Source organism: Pinus tabuliformis, chromosome X, assembly GCF_031772625.1.
Source record: "Pinus tabuliformis cultivar Carrire ecotype Pingquan chromosome X, CPIR1, whole genome shotgun sequence".
NCBI lineage: Eukaryota > Viridiplantae > Streptophyta > Pinopsida > Pinales > Pinaceae > Pinus > Pinus tabuliformis.
The window spans coordinates 155,183,279-155,195,034 of NC_142308.1; positions in this window are offsets into that span (position 1 = coordinate 155,183,279).

Genomic DNA, 11,756 nt, shown 5'->3' on the forward strand with positions numbered 1-11,756 from the left:
CTTTACATTATTTGTTTCTCGAAGCAATTATCACATCTCCTTTAAGAATATTTTGATTTTCTTTCATGTCTATAAATATATATTTTCTTCTTATAAATATTTTGAATACATTGTTGTATGCAATTATTTATTAATAATTTTAAATATATGTAATTGTCTATTAGTAATTAGTTGTTGATGAAGAATGGAGACAATCTTGTCAAAGGATTAATGTGCACTTTTCTGCACATCTTTTTCATTTTAATTCTAGGCATAACAACTTACAACTAATTATTTCTTAATAGTGTTCATCTACATATTACTAAATATATCTTGAAAAATGTTTTTTTTAATAATCTACATTCTCAATATTAACAACATCTAATGCATCTAATGCAAACAATCAAATACGATTAAAAGCATCTACACTAAAATCAAAATCAATGCATCTAATGCAAGCAATCAAATCAGATTAGAAATCAACATTTACATTGAAATCAATGCATCTAGTGCAAGCCATCAAATAGGATTAGAAATCCACATCTACACTGAATGATTCGAAAATGGGTTTAAGTCTATATTTAAGGTATTACAAACTCATGTGCAGGGAAATGCCTATTCCACTTAATGCAATGGATCGATAAGATTGCAATGAAACAGACAATCAACAGTAATTAAAACACAACAAAACACATATATCAACACAGTCAAATTAATAATAGAGTTCACCAGACTTCCTGGCTACATCTTCTGGTCCAAGCTATTAGTGAGGGCCTCTATATTATGTCTTTAGGCGCGGATTATTACAAGAGTGAGCTCCAAAACAGAGTCTCAACCAACAGTGACATTCACATGGATTCACTCGGTAACTTCGAGTCTCAAAGAGTACACAGACTCTCCCTCTGTCCTGTTACTCTATTCGATTGTTCGTTATCCCTCTCTGTCTCAATTTGTCTCCTCTCTCACTCCGCCTCTAGGAAACCTCTCTCTGAACAACTCTGTCCTCTGTTCTGCCATGTGATGCCTTTTAAGCCTATCGGCGCTTGTTTGTTCGTCTCCCTTTTCAACCTCTCTAGCTCTCAGCGCTATCCCTTCATCTTCCTGCTGAGCGTTAAACAATCATTGTCATAACGCTTAAGACATCATTCCCACCTATTTACAAACGGAAAGGACCGGGCACGGGTGAAAATCCAAGAAAATACTCTTCTCTGCTTACACAGAGAAATACATAGAATACACTGAAAAACAGTGGAAAATCCACCAAATTCAGACTTCAAAAGATATATAGTTTGCCTTATAAGCCTTTCGGGTCCGCGTTCTATCGCTGTCGCAAGTTGTATCGATTCAAATGCCATCGTCCCCTTTGTATTTGGGTTTGTAATGGAAATACGTAAAATACATTAAAACACTAAAAAACCCGACAAACGATTCATATCGGATTTCAAATTTTATACTACCGCACCTATAACCCTATCGAGTCCGCTCATTGCCCCTTCATATATCGCATATTGCTTCACTTCCCTGATCTCCGATCGGCCTTATCGGCTATCGGTGCATCAGCGTATCATTGTTTCATGGTCTCCAGTCCTCAACCTTTTCGATCAACGATCGCCGATTCAATCACAACTGTTGATCCCTTTCGCCCATCTGACGGCTATGATGGAAATGCTCGTCGCAAGTCTTTAAGTTATGGGTCCTGGTTCTTCTCCCTTGGTTCATTGCGATGCAATAAAGTGGCCATCGCATATCGCTTAAGCCTGCCATCATGTGTTAAGTCCTCCCTTTGGTTCCATGCGATGCGATATTGGTAGTTGATCTGGACCATTGATCTGCGCGCTCGATCAACGGCCCTCGTTAAATCACGTTGATCGCTGTCGCAATTCCTCAAGGCCACAGTCTTTTAACACTTTGCTTTGGTTTTTCCCTGATGTGATAATGAAGCTCCATTGTAATATATATATATATATATATATATATATATATATATGGAATACGATGAAGGTTTTGCTGCTATACTCTTTTTTTCATGGTTTAAACATATATTTCTCTGGTGCGATAAAAGGCTGCGATGTGATAATTCTTTAAGGGACTTTGAAACATATTTTCCCATTATTAAATACAATTGAAGACTTAAGAGGTTTTTCCAAGATCCATTTTGGATCACGCCTCCTCACTAAAAAGCTTCTTAGACCACAAAAAGTTGGTTTTAGGCATCGATCAAGTGAGGATAAAACTCCCTCACTTGTCCAATTTCTATCCATCATGCCTTGCTTGGATTTGAACCTTTGAGCCCTACTCTTAGGTACTCAACATCCTCTTGACGCATAGTTCTTACATTTTTGTCCAGAACTGTGTCCTCCTGTAACTCATTGAGATACTCAGGCAACATATCCTCAATAGAAGGCAACTGACTTTGCTCTTCAAGATCTTCAACCATTGATGGTTCATACAATCTCAAGTTTTCTGCATTAACGACTGAATAGATCTGCATATAAGCTAGTAAATCAAGGCAAAAAGCATTTTCACCAAGTTTATCAAGTATCTTGAAAGGTCCATACCTTATTGGTTTTAGTTTCTTACCTTCACCTTGCATTCTGTCTTTGCTGATGTATAGCCAGACTTGATCACCAACTTGGAAACTATGCTCAACTCGATGCTTGTCATGTCTTGCCTTGTACTTGGCTTGACTTCTTTCTAACTATTCCTATACTGCTTGGTGAATTTCCTAGATTTATTCAATGAACTTGGTTGCTTTGTCCACATCACTGTGTCCATCAACTGTTATGTCTTTACCAAAGACAAAATCCAAAGGAGATTTTGGTATAAAACCAAAACAAGTCTCAAAAGGAGATCTCTGAGTAGAAGAGTGCTTGGCACGGTTGTAAGCATGCTGCACATAACAGAAATGCTCATCCCAAAGCTTGGGATACTTGCTGCAATAGCCTCTGAGCAACTGAATCACTGTCATGTTGACCACTTCTGTCTGACCATCTGTTTTTGGATGAAATGTTGTGCTCTTCTTCAACCTGGTGTCCATCAACTCCCATAGACTTGACCAAAACTTCCCAACAAATTGAGAATCTCGATCAAATACAATAGAAGTGGGTAACCCAAAATGAACCCATACATTCTAAAAGAACAACTTTTTTGTTTGTTCAGCTGTAACCTGCTTGTTACATGGTATCAAAATACACATTTTACTGAACCTATCCATAACAACATACAAATAATCATTACCTTTCCTAGACTTAGGCAACCCCCCAACAAAATCCATGGAAACACTTTCCCAAGGATGAGAAGGAATTGGAAATGGAGTGTACAAGCCTAATTTCCTATTACTGGGCTTGCTTGTAGCACACATTGTACATCCTTTGATATATCTAGAAACTGTCTCATGCATTTTTGGCCAATAACAGAATCTTTGCAATTGTGAAACTGTTTTACTTACACCAAAATGACCTGATATGAGAGAAGTATGTGCTTCTCGGATTATGTTAACTCTTTCAGTTTGTGGAATGCATAACTTTCCCAAATGATATAAGAGTTGGTCCTTTACATAATAATCCAATTCTTCTATTTGTTTTCCATGACTTAAAGTTGCATATACATCTTTAAAATCCACATCTTGAGCATATTGTTCAATGTAACTTTCATGCATTACTGAGTTATGCTTAAGTATAGTAGATGCATTTATGATTGGTCTTTACAACATGTCTGCAACCTTATTGTGTATGCCCTTCTTATATCTGATGACAAGATGAAATTGCTATAGAAAACCCATCCACCTATAATGTCTTGATTGCTGCAATTTAGTTTGTGAGTGCAAATATTGAAGTGGTTGATGATCTGTATGTATGATTGTTTCTTTACCCATTAGGTAATGTTTCCACTTTTTCACACTTTGTACTAATGCATACAATTCTTTATCATATGTGGGATAATTAACTACTGCAGAAGTAAATGTCTCAGAATGATAGCATATGGGTTTTCCATGTTGCATCAAAATTGCTCCCATGGCATAGTCACTAGCATCTGTCTCAATCTCAAATGGATGTTGAAGGTCTGGCAGGGCTAGTACTAGTGTTGTACTAATTTTCTCTTTTAAGGTGTCGAAGGCTTTTCATTGTTTGCCTCCACACTGAAACACTTGTTTCAAACCTGTTAAAGCATGTAATGGAGCTACAATCAATGAGAAGTTAGCAATAAACTTTCTCTAGTATTGTGTTTCCCATAGGAAACTCGTAACCGCTGTAGCAAATTTGGGTTTAGGCCAATTCATAATTACTTCAACCTTAGAGGGATCTAAATTCAGTTCACCACCCCCTACAATATAACCCAAATAATTTAAAGATGTCCTGCCAAATTCACATTTTGACAGCTTTACATAGAGATTTTCTCTTTTTAAAACATCGAAAGTTTGTTTTACATGCTTTACATGGTCTTCCCATGTCTTACTAAAAACAAGAATGTCATCTAAATAAACAATTACAAAATCATCAATAAATGGTCTGAGTACATCATTCATAACTCTCATAAATGTAGCAAGAGAATTATTTAAGCCAAAAGGCATAACCAACCATTCATAAAGTCCTTGCTTTGTCTTGAAAGCAGTCTTCCATGCATCCTGTTCTACAACTCTGACCTGATGATAACCACTTCGCAAGTCTAACTTAGAAAAGTAAACTGCTTCTTTCAACTGATCTAATAAATCATCAATATGAGGAAGAGGATAACGATTCTTGATCGTTATTTTATTTAGTGCTCTATAATCAATGCACATTCTCCACGAACTATCTTTCTTTCTCACTAGCATGATTGGCGATCCACATGGTGATGTGCTTGGTTATATAAACCCTTTATCGAGCAACTCCTGTACCTACTTCTTTATCTCTGCATTCTCTAAAGCTGACAGCCTGTACATTCCAATGTTAGGTAATGGAGCATCTTGCTGCAAATAAATATCATGTACTATTTCTCGCTTGGCTGCCAGACCTTTAGGTTCCTGAAATAGAACATCATACTCTGAAACAACTTTAACTAAATCAACTTTCTGTTTAGAATCACAACCTTCAAATGCATTGATTTTATCAGAGTCCTTTTCCTTTACAACCATTAGTAAAAATTTCTTACTTGAATTCACAATTCTTTTCATCTGTCCTGAGTTGATGAGAGAATAGTTTCCTTTGAGTTTATGAGCTCTTACAATATATTCCATTCCATCTTTAGTAAGTTGATACTTATTTTCAACTCTATAGAAAATAGCTTTCCTATCATACAAGAATGGACTTCCCAAAACAATACCACATATATCCAATGGAACTATATCTAACTCAACCTCATCTACAAATGTTGACCCAATAGAAAACCTAAGTTTGCATTGTCTTGTTACTTGCAGCTTTGTTTTATCACACACCCAACCCAATGGATATGGCTTCTCATGAGGTTTTGTTTTCAGTCCCAACTTCTTTACAATTGTTTCAGAAATCAGATTTACTTGTGATCCACTACCAAACAAAGTATCAATCTTATTGTGCTTGGAAATTACTCTAATACGAAAAAGCTCATTTCTTTCCCTCTCATTATTTTCATTATCAACATATTGTGCATAATTACTTGTGGATGCTTCAAAATCTTTACCTTTAATACCTGTGGCTGTAACTGTTGTTTCATCACCCAAATCTGATCCCAAGTCTTTTTGAATAGCAGCAGCATTCTTCTTCTCCTTTCCACCAAACTTCTTGGGTTTTTGTTCTGGATGCAAAGACCAGCAGTGTGCCTCATCGTGTCCTTCTTTCTTACAGTGAGTGCAAGAAGGTTTTCCCTTCTTTGTAGTGTTTGCTTTCCTCTCCTTCCATTTCAGTTTCTTCTTTTCCTTATTCTTGTTTACAAAAGGTTTAGATGACTTCCCAACCTCTGGGTTTACATTCTTACCTCTAGCCTCTAGATGTGTTGCTTGGACTGATACATCATCTAAGCTAGTGGGATTAAACATGAGTATAGTATGCTTTAAATAACTATGCAGACCACCTATATACTTCAATAAAGTCTCAGGTGAGTCCAAGGATATACCTAGAGTTAAAGCTCTTTTTCTAAATTCCTGAGTATAACTCTGTACACTCTAACCCTTCAATTGTCGAAGAGTTTGCCAACTCATCATTGCCTGCTGCATGTAAGTCAAAGGATAGAATTTCTTTTTGATAGCAGAAACAAATTCACTCTAGGTAGAAATGATTTTACCATGTTTTTGCATATCAGCTTGTGTCTTTCCTTCCCACCATACTAGTGAAATTCCTCCAAGTTGAAGGCTAGCTAGCGGAATCTTCTTCCTTTCTGAATCAATGTTCTACACCCTGTAGTATACATCAATCTGTCTTATCCAAATATCTAACTTTTCTGCATTGAGTTCTCCATCATAAATTGGAAAATCAAACTTCACATCTAATTTAATCAAATAAAATTTCTTCTTTTTCTTATCAGGGCTAGTTTTATGCAAAGAAGATGATGAGGGTGATGAAGGTGATGATGGAGGAGATGGTGGAGAAGGCATTTCTCCTTTTCCTTTGCCTTCTAGAGGGGAAACTAGAAAAGGTTCCTCTGCTCCTTTGTCTGGTTTGGGTGTTGAAGTGCTTTCACCTCGACCGTTCTTAAACTCCAAATACATCTCTTCCACCATGGCTTGCATGGCCATAAAATTGTCCATGAACTGAGATTTTGATCCTAGTGGAGCTTCTTCTGCCATTCTTCTCTAAGAAAAGACTCTTTCAATCTCTGGATTGGCCTCAACAAGTTTTCCTTCTCCTAGTCTAAGCTTTAATTTAGTTAACATTCAAAATCCAACACAAGCTTGTCTAACCTTAACAAAACCAAAACCAAATGCAAAACCAAAAGCTCTGATACCACTTGATCTGGAAATGGGCTTTTAAGTCTATATTTAAGGTATTACAGATTCATGTGCAGGGAAATGCCTATTCCACTTAATGCAATGGATCGATAAGATTGCAATGAAACAGACAATCAACAGTAATTAAAACACAACAAAACACACATATCAACACAGTCAAATTAATAATGGAGTTCACCAGACTTCCTGGCTACATCTCCTGGTCCAAGCTATCAGTGAGGGCCTCTATATTATGTCTTCAGGCGTGGATTATTACAAGAGTGAGCTCCAAAACAGAGTCTCAACCAACAGTGACATTCACAGGGATTCACTCGGTAACTTCGAGTCTCAAAGAGTACACAGACTCTCCCTCTGTCCTGTTACTCTATTCGGTTGTTCGCTATCCCTCTCTGTCTCAATCTGTCTCCTCTCTAACTCCGCCTCTGGGAAACCTCTCTTTGAACAACTCTGTCCTCTGTCTTGCCATGTGATGGCTTTTAAGCCTATCGGCGCTTGTCTGTTCGTCTCCCTTTTCGAGCTCTCTGGCTCCCGGCGTTGTCCCTTCATCTTCCTGCTGAGCGTTAAACAATCATTGTCATAACACTTAAGACATCATTGCCACCTGTTTACAAACAGAAAGGACCGAGCACGGGTGAAAACCCTAGAAAACACTCTTCTTTATTTACACAGAGAAATACACAGAATACACTGAAAAATAGTGGAAAATCTGCCAAAGCCGGACTTCAAAAGATATATAGTTTTCCTTATAAACCTTTCAGGTTCACGTTCTATCGCTTTCGCAAGTCGCAGCGATTCAAATGCCATGGTCCCCTTTGTATTTGGCTTTATAACGGAAATACACAAAAATACATTAAAACACTGAAAAACCCGATAAACACTTCATATTGAATTTCAAATTTTATACTGCCGCACCTATAACCTTGTCAGGTCTGCTCATTGCCCCTTCATATATCACATGTTGCTTCACTTCCCCGATCTCCGATCGTCGATCGCTTCGATCGGCCTTATCGGCTATCGGCGTATCGCTGTTTCATGGTCTCCAGTCCTCAACCTTTCCAATCAGTGTTCGCTAATTCAATCACAACCTTGATCCCTTTCGCCCATTCGACAGTTATGATGGAAGCGCTCGTCGCAAGTCTTTAAGTTATGGGTCCTGGTTTTTCTCCCTTGGTTCATTGCGATGCGATAAAGTGGTCATCGCATATCACTTAAGCCTGCTATCATGTGTTAAGTCCTCCCTTTGGTTCCATGCGATGCGATATTGGTAGTTGATCTGGACCGTTGATCCGTGCACTCGATCAAAGGCCCTCGTTAAATCACGCTAGTCGTTGTCGCAATTCCTCAAGGCCACAGTCTTTTAACACTTCGCTTTGTTTTTTCCCCGATGCGATAATGAAGCTCCATTGTAATATATATATATATGTATATATATATATATATATATATATATATATATATATATATATATATATATATATATATATATATATATATATATATATATATATATATGGAATGCAATGAAGGTTTTGCTACTATACTCTGTTTTTCATGGTTTAAACATATATTTCTTCGGTGAAATAAAAGGCTCAATGCGATAATTCTTTAAGGGACTTTGAAACATATTTTCCCATTTTAAATACAATTGAAGACTTAAGAGGTTTTTCCAAGATCCATTTTGGATCACTAAAATCCATGCATCTAGTGCAAGCAAGCAAATATGATTAGAAATCCACATCTATACTAAAACATATGCATCTAGTGCAAACAATCAAATATAATTAGAAATCAATGCATCTAGTGCAAGCAATCAAATAGGATTAGAAATCATTATCTACATTGAAATCAATGCATCTAATGCAAGAAATATTTTTCCCTCTCTCCCCCCTCCATCTAATTTCGAAAAATATTTTTAATAATTTGCAGTCTCAAGATTAACAACATCTAATCCATTTAATGCAAGCAATCAAATAAGATTAGAAAACAACATCTACACTGAAATCAATGCATATAATGCAAGCAATCAAATAAGATTAGAAACCAACATCTACACTGAAATCAATGCATCTAGTGCAAGCAATCAAATATAATTAGAAATCAACATCTACACTAAAATCAATGCATCTAGTGCAAGCAATCAAATAGGATTAGAAATCATCATCTACGTTGAAATCAATGCATCTAGAGCAAGCAATCAAATAGGATTAGAAATCAATATCTAAACTGAAATCAATGCATCTAGTGCAAGCAATCAAATATAATTAGAAATCAACATCTACACAGAAATCGATGCATTTAGTGCAAGCAATTAAATAAGATTAGAAATCATCATCTACACTGAAATCAATGCATATAGTGTAGGAAATATTCTTCCCTCCATACCCCCTTCATCTATATCTATATCTCACTCCATCTCTCCTTTGTCTCTCTATCTCACTCGCCCCCAAGCACACACACACACACTCTCTCTCCATATCTATCTATCTCTCCCTCCCTCTCTATATCTCTCTTCACCTCCCATCTACATCTATATCTCTATCTCCCTTTGCCTCTCCTTTATCTCTCTATATCACCCCCAAAACATACACACTCTTTCTCCATATCTATATATCTCTCCCTCCCTCTTCCTCTCCCTCTCTCTTCCCCTTCACTCTCTCTCCCCCTTCTATCTCTCTTCCCTCTTGTTCTCCTTTGTCTCTCTCTTTATCTCCCTTATCACCCCCCTTTCTCTCTCTATGGCTTTCTTCTTGCCCCCCCCTTTTCCTCCAACTCAATCTTTCTCTCCCTCCCTCTCTCCTCCTCTCTCTCACATTCTCTCTCTCTCCCTTTCTCTCTCACCTCCCTCTGTCTCCCCCTCGCTCTCTCTCTCTCTTCACCCTCCACTTATGTCACTATCTCCCTCCCTCTCCTCTTCTATCTCCTTATCTTCCCCATTCCTTCCATCTCTCCATCTTTCCCTTGTCACTCCCTCTCTCTCTCTCTATCTCCATCTTTCCCTTGTCACTCCCTCTCTCTCTCTCTCTCTCTCTCTCTCTCTCTATGTATGTCTTTTTCACTCCCTCACTCCCCCTCCAACTCCATCTCTCTGTATCTCCCTCTCTGTCCTTACCTCTCTCTCCCTCTCTCAATCCCTCTCTTTGGTCCTTCCCCTCTCTCCTTTTCTCTCCTATCTCCCTCTCTCTCCCCCAATCTCTCTCTCACACTCTCTCTCTGCCCTCCAACTTTGTCCCTCTCTCACACTCTCTCTCTGCCCTCCAACTTTGTCTCTCTCTCTCTCTCTCTCTCTCTCTCTCTCTCTCTCTCTCTTCATTCCTCCTCTCCCCTCTCCTTCATTTTATCTCCATCTCTCCCTTGTCGCTCTCTCTATCTCTCCACCTCTATCACTTTATGTCTTTGTTCTTCCCTCCATATATCTAAAATTAATATATATCATGATATATTATAATATAAAAAATCAAATATTATATTAAACTTAATATTGCATTAAGCCAAAGTTATTAAATTTAATAATATTAATATTATATTTAATGATGTTTTTTACATGACATATAACAAAATTTATAATAAAACTACATCAAATTAATATTTTCAAATATTAGAACTTTGATGTGGAAATATTTATGTCTTTCGTTTTAACATATCCATAGGATATGGTTTTTATGGTTTTTCATTTTAAAGATTCATTTTACAATATTTAATTAAAAGAAATATTAAACAATTTTGGAGATTTAGGAGCAGGGTTTAAAGAGTAAAGATGTTTAAAATTTTATCTGATTTGGAATTTTAATGTAGTAAAAAAAATAAAAGTAAATTTATGATCCATTCAAATTTATGGATATGATAAAGGAACTATTAAAAGCATGAGATACTGTATTCTCTATTCAAATTATATGTAATAATATATAGGTGTATTTTAGTAATTAATCTTAGTCCACTAATAAGATAAAAAAGTTATATATTATTTAAGATTCAAACTAATGTTTTGATCGATATTAGTAAAAATTATTTTTATTATTTTTTGAGGATGTGACATATCTATACACTGGGATCATACTGGACTATAGAATGACCCTCTAAAAATAACAAAAAAAAAAAAAAAATTAACAAAAAACAAAAAGAAAAAGCTCAAATTCTGGCGAAAAAGTCCCATACAATATATATAATAAATTAAACCATACATGGGATGTGGAAGGGAGATATCAATTTCAGAATGACCAGAGCTCACGAGGCAACGGCGATGGCGGAACCCTAGCTCGGGAACTACAGGCCTCGTTCTGCTGGCGCACTTGTCGACAATGGATGCTGACAGTTGGGCCCTCCAAGGATTTACAGTTGGGGCCACTGCCATAGGGCAGGGCTGACCACCTGCCGCTCGACAGTTAACTTATGCTCGTGCTTCGCGGCTTGGTTTCTTGACGTTTACTGCCTTCTCCCCTGTGGTTTCCTCCCTGCTCGCCAACACCTGACGCCGACCTCCGATAACTGTTGCCGCCGACCCGGTATCGAACCCACCAACGCTGACCTCCGTTTCCCGCATCCGACGGACCCGGTCCCGAACCCTACTGTGCTCCCACCGACAGTTAACATGATTGAGGAAGACCTGTTAGATTATGGGGAGGACCCCATACCCAACCAAGAAATTTGGGCACATTCCACCAGACCGTTGATGATACCGCGAAGTGTTGCTCTTGGGGTTACGGCTGGCACTTCCTCACGGCCTCAGCACCAGCTGCCAACTGGGAAAGGCAAGGGGCCGGAATATCCTCCCCCGGACGCCGCACTTGATTGCCCACCCCTCTCTCCGGCGACTCTTCAGCTCTTGGGTTCATGTTTCCCTGCGTCGCCATCTCTGGACGCCCCTCTCCATCAACCTTTA